Raw genomic sequence first — 6,000 nt, forward strand, 5'->3', positions numbered from 1 at the left:
AAAAAAAATTTTTTTAATAAAATCAGAAATACGGTCATGCAACATATGATACTCTGCAACTAGCTTTTATTTTACATATTATTTTTAATATGTCATGCACAACCCTCACAAAATAATCCATTCTATGTATGTACCTCATTTTATTCATTTTACTAATGAACATTTGTTGCTTCTAGTTTATTTACTGCAAAAAATCCTACAACAAACACCCTTACACACAGATCCTTACAGGCCAATGTTTTTCTTAATGTAAAACAAGGTTGCAAATGTGGGATTGCTGGGTCACTTGGCAGGTGTGCTCCAAACTTTCACAGAAACCATCTGCTTTTCCTAAAGATTGTAACAATTCACACTTGTATCAATGGTCTGAGAATTCCCACCACCCCAACCCCAAACAGCAAGTATTACCAACCTTTTAAAAGATGTATCAATTGTATGGACAGGAAATAATACCTGTTTTTAAATTTGTATTTCTCTGTCCACTAGGGAAGTTGAGAAGAGATGCAATAATTTGCATCCCTTCTTCTGGGAATTGCCTGGTCACATCCTTTTCTCATCGTTCTATAATGTTGTATTTCAGTTACTATTTCATCACATTCTCATCTCCCCACCCTCTACCCCACCCTCACCCTGGCTACTAGATACACAAAGTACAAAAGTGTATCACCTCCTCGGAATACAATGTGTGGGCACTGTGAGGGCAGGGGATATCTTCTCAGCATAAAGTGCATGGTAAACCCTCAAAAACATTCACTGAATGAGTGAATAACAGACGTAGGGAATTATGTTTGTAAAAATTGCAGCTAAAAGAGTAAAAAGAAAATACAAATGTTCAATCCTTATTCTACATTTTCAGAACAGCATCAGTTTGACTGAAATTAAATTGTTGGTTAAGAGGAAAACAAAACCATGGTCTTGGCACTGTCTCTGAAACTCCACTGTGAAATGGGTGGCAAATGAGCCCAGTCCTAATTCATAGCTCTGGGCGACACATAAAGATTCTCAAGACTAAAGCATTTTGTACCCAACCTTGTCCACCAGCTGTCATTCAAATGGCACCTGCCCCTGAGCCACAGATTGTCAGGGTGGTCAGTACAAAAGAGAGGCCTACCTTAAGCACGTTATCACTCCCCCTCCTTCACCCTGACTTCTTTGCCTTTCTCCAGCTTATTGAGGAGGGGATGTGAGCCCTGCAGGGGAAATCTGACAGAGTTCAGATTCCCTAACTCTTTGAACTTTAGGGAAAACATCTGGTCATACCCTCCATTTATCCCTATTATTTGTAATAGTTATGTGTGGCTTATGTTTTAACTAGTCTCCCTATTAGATAAAAGTAATACGATTAAAAAGTTCTGGGGAAACTACTGTAATTAAAAAGGCACCAGTGGGTATGTTAAGCTGTAATTCCAGGCCTGCTTATTATGTTTTCCTTCTTGTCTTTAAAAGTTTTGTACCTAATAAAAATAACTGAATTATTTAACTCTTTTTGAGTACTTCTTGTACTGGCCAACCACCACTCAGAATCACCAAGAAAATATTATGACTCAAAAGTTCTGGAGCAATAATGTCACAGATCACAAGTTGTAGACACTGTCTCAAGAGGCTGGACATGCCACACACATATCACAACACCACCTCACAGACTGGTAAACAGACAGGCAACTTCCCAAAACACATACTCGTTTTCTAACCTTTTTAAGTTACAAAATCTTAAAAGGAAAAAAAAATGCAAGAACTTTGCTCAAGTTATGAAGTTATGACAATAAGAATCAGGTTGGCTGGGCGCGGTGTCTCATGCCTATAATCCCAGCACTCTGAGAGGCTGAGGCAGGTGGATCACCTGAGGTCAGGAGTTTGAGACCAGCCTGGCCAACGTGGTGAAACCGTGTCTCTACTAAAAATACAAAAATTAGCTGGGCTTGGTGGTGCGTGCCTGTAATCCCAGCTACTTGGAAGGCTGAGGTGACAGAGCAAGATTCTCTCAAAAAAAAAAAAAAGGAATCAGGCAAGCGGCAACAAAACACAATTTATAACAATTCGTTGAGAGAGGCATTAAAAAAAAAGATAAATATTAAGGTAGTAAACTTGGGAATAAAGATTGGAGGGTTCACAATAAAGCTTCTCTTTTTTATTATGTAAGGTTTAACATGTATAAAATATATGTGGCATATATGTAGTTATAAAGCATAATGCTAAAATGTATAAATACATTTAGATGCATAGATTTTTTTTCTGAGAATAGTTGGTAAAAATGTATATTGTTCACCACCTGTAATCGTCCTTTACTACTCTAGAGAACCAATGATGTTCGAGGAGTGAAGGGTGAAGGAGGGGAAATCAGATTACTTTTGACACAGAAAAGAAAGATACTGACTAGAAAATGACATACCCACCTCTTCCTAAACCCTAACTTCACTTAAAAATACTCTAGGGAACAGTGTTTGGAAAAACCTGAATGAGTCAGCAGTAGGTGAGTTCAAAACACATATATAGCCTATGCCTGTACAGAATATCCCTGGTAACTCATTCAACAGGGTCACGCTGTTAAAAAGTTCGCTTTCTCTTTGGAGGTAGAAGCCCCACATCAATGCCAAAAAGAGAGACCCTCTAATACTCTTTGGAAACTCCCTGATAACTTGAATGGGTACAAAGGCAGAAAGAAACCAGTGGCTTCACCAATCTGAAGAGACCTGTTTCTGTGATTAAGGTACTCCCTCTAAGACTGGAAACTTAAAACGGATGGAGGCTTTCTGCAACTGACTTCTCTTCTAAATTAGCTATGCTAATTTTGGAAAAATGTATCTTGGGTTCTGGGTGTTTTCCACTATTCTAGTGCTCAATGGAAAAAAAAAAAATCATTCGTGTAGGCATCCCTCTTCTCTGAAGGCCACTTGTCACACCCACCACCATCCTCTGATTTTGCATAGAGGTCCCAAATAAGCAATCAAGGTAGATAAAATCTTGGCTGACATTCATATCGGAGACATTTTTGCAGGCGCTTCATGAAATGAATCAGGGAAAGAGCTGCCTAACACCTAACATCTCCAGGCACATCTCCCACAGGAGAGCCTCTCCCCTCCCTCTGCACAATTAACCCCCAACCCCAGAGGTTTCTGTGGTCCCTTCTAGCCTCCTCAATGATGAAGACCCCAAGTGCGGACACGGCCTTAATACTATGACATCATTTCGGTAACACGCCAAGGAGAACACGTTCCTGCAGTTGGCTGCGTGTAGGTCAGCAAACACGCCCGTGCCCTGCCCCTTCACAAAGCAGAGGTCACAGTCTATTTCAAAAGTAAAGATTCCCCACTCCCGCTTCCCCCTCCCTCCGGAGAGGTCGCTGCCTCCACGCTCTGGAGAAGGGAAGTCAGCATGCAACCTGACAATGCCACAACTCAACACACGCAGGTACTATTAGAAGGAATAGTAAGTGGTACTTACAGTACCAGGGCAATTTACGTGTATTTTGGGGTCCACTTCTCCAGGACATCATCCCTACCCAACAACACCAACACTTCAATTCATTCCTCTCTCATCTTCTGGAAAGACAGAAGTTTTCACTATGAGACACAGGAATTCTGGCCTAAGTTGTCCCAGTCCTTCACGGACAGCAAGAATCCAAGTTTCCCCACGCGTCACCTGAAGCCCCAACTTCTGGAAACGCCCTCCTTTCCTCGCCTCCACGAGCTGCGAGAGCAGAACATGCAGCCGCGGGCGCTACTGCTGTCGCCGCCAAAGTCAAGAAGGCGACTGGAAGCTCAGGCTGGTCGGCGGCCTCGGGGCGACCACAGGCAAGGCCCTGATCCCGATCCACGAACCAAGGCGCCTCATCTCCCCCAGGGAGTGAGCTCCCGCGCCCCTCGGAGTACCCAGGCGAGCCCGGGCGCCGGGAGAACGCTCTGCACTCAGCGCCCAGCCCCGGGACGCCGCCAAGCGCACGGCTCCGGCTGAGCGCCCGGGCAGCGGTAGGTGCGGGGAAGAGGGGCGTGTTCCCTGAGACTCCGAGCCCCAAGGCCGGGTCCAGGCGGGACAGGGGAAGGCGGCAAGCCGAGCACGCTGTCCGTGACGACCGCTCTCGGCCCCAAGCCCCGCCGGCTGGCGTGGCGACGCGCTGTAGCCCGCGCGCCCTTGCAGGGACAGCAGCCGTGAGCGCCTTGCGCGGCCGCCTCCGCGCCTGCCTCGGCGCGCAAACTTTCCCAGCGACAACCGCTCAGGCCTCTCCGACGGGGGCGCGGCCCTCTCCCCGGGGCCCAGAAACGGCTTGCCCCCTCCCCTCCGCAGCTAAAACCCACTGAAAATATGGCGCCCTCGAAAGTCGTTCCTTGGTCCCATCAGGGATCCCGAAATACTCGTCTCCAGGTCCCTCCAGCTTCCAATGGGTGCAAAATTTCAGCTCGTGGGACCAAGGAAGGAGAGGGAGCAGCTGAGTCTGTGTGAGGCCAGCAGCACTGGATGCAAAGCCTGTCCCTGCTTTCGGCCCGGCACTGCCCCCGTCGCTCAGCGGCCAGCAGTTCGCCCGTGGCGAGACTGCCAAGTAAGACAGTCGTGGGATCGGCAGGTCTGAGTGTCCGGCACTGGAGAAGGAACTCCGCACTGGAGGGCTGTCTTAGCCCAGAGCCTCGGCGGGAGACTTGTTTGCGAAGTGGCGCTGGAGTCCCGGCGGCCAGTGCTGGAATGAAGCCGCTCCGCCCGCGCCAACTCTCCTGGCGCGGGGGCCCGGCCGGGGTCGAGGGGACACTCTATGCAGGCGGGGCCGTTTTTCAAAGCCCAGTTACCGGAAACCCAGCGAGAGCCCCGGAGGGGACCGGCTGCCCACGGCCAGGAATCCGCTCTCTGGCGCCGGCTGCGAGGCTGTTTGCAAACCGCTGCGCCCGGGTCCAGTGCAGTTAAACATACATGTGCAATAGACAGGTGCATTAATATCATTTTATTTTTATTTTCCTGCAAGAAGCCCTCCTAGACCATCAAATCTGGGAGCTTTACGGGTTTTTCCTGCATTGGCATCACTCACGAGAAGCAAAAGGGAGGAAAAAAAAAACACCCACATTTTCCTTCTGGAGAGGGGAGGGAAAAGATACGAGAAATTCATGCAACGTGCATGCAGCTGGAGGAAGAGGAAAACCCGAGTGAGCCGTGCGCCTTACCGGGGGATGCATTTACTGTCTCATTGCAGAGCGCCTGCCCGGGAGTGCATCCCGCGTCCCCCCGCGCGCAGGGCGACCACTCCGCTCCCGCAGCCGCCTCAGCCACTGCCGCCGCCGCTGGCTCCGGGCGCGGAACAAGAGCCGAGGGCGAGCGCGAGCGCACTGCCCGCGAGCGCTGGGAGGGCAGGAAGCGCGTCATCATTCGGGGACGGCGCGGCTCCGGTCCGGCCGCTGCGCCGCGCTGCATGGGGGGTGGGCCGCCACCCAGGCTCTGGCGCCCCTGCTGGGTCTCTCCTCGCGTGGGGTGATGCTGAAAGGGTCCGTGAGGGAAGGCGATGCACAGGCCGAGCTGTCACGTGGAAGGGAGGCTCGGGGTGACCCCGGCTTCCCAGAACTGGGGCTCTGCTGTGTAAAGGGGATGACTGGAGGACCCAGCGTCTTGTGGGCTGGGGCCCCTAGGTCCGCAGAGTGCCCTCTCGGGACCAGTGGCCAGGTCCTGGGGGAAGCGAGGTGTGGCTGACTGGAGGGCCGTGGCGGGCAGTGGGGTCTTGCTGCGAAGCGGAGGGCCGTGACCCCAGGCGAGCCTGCAACTTTCAGTACAAGGATCCTGAAACCTTGCTAGTCAGGGGTCACTTAGGAATTTAGAGAACGACTATAGGGATGAGTGGCGGAAGGGGTGTGCTCTATTGACAAGGAGAAAATAATTCACTCCTGTTTGCCATGCCCTGAATAAAGTCAGTTATATACCTCTTACATTTACAGTCATTATTAGTAAATACTGTAAATACCGTGGAACAATGTGAAGGTTATTCAAGGGGGTGAGGAGACAAAACACTATGTACCATATGGTCCCATT

General features: G+C 49.7%; 1 protein-coding gene across 6 annotated transcripts in view; it reads right to left on the reverse strand.

Annotated features, from left to right (window-relative positions):
- The window catches only part of LOC105489073 (talin 2), a 452,478-nt gene extending 447,183 nt beyond the window's left edge, over positions 1-5,295 (reverse strand). For 3 of the 6 annotated variants that reach the window (XM_011753725.3, XM_011753706.3, XM_011753714.3), the window contains exon 1: positions 5,145-5,295. The gene's annotated coding sequence lies outside the window, so the exon portion shown is untranslated. The remainder of the gene's footprint in view (positions 1-5,144) is intronic. The other 3 variants (XM_071101239.1, XM_071101242.1, XM_071101244.1) reach the window with 2 other exon arrangements.
- Between the last annotated feature and the right edge of the window lie 705 nt (positions 5,296-6,000).

This window comes from Macaca nemestrina, chromosome 7 (assembly GCF_043159975.1).
Source record: "Macaca nemestrina isolate mMacNem1 chromosome 7, mMacNem.hap1, whole genome shotgun sequence".
NCBI lineage: Eukaryota > Metazoa > Chordata > Mammalia > Primates > Cercopithecidae > Macaca > Macaca nemestrina.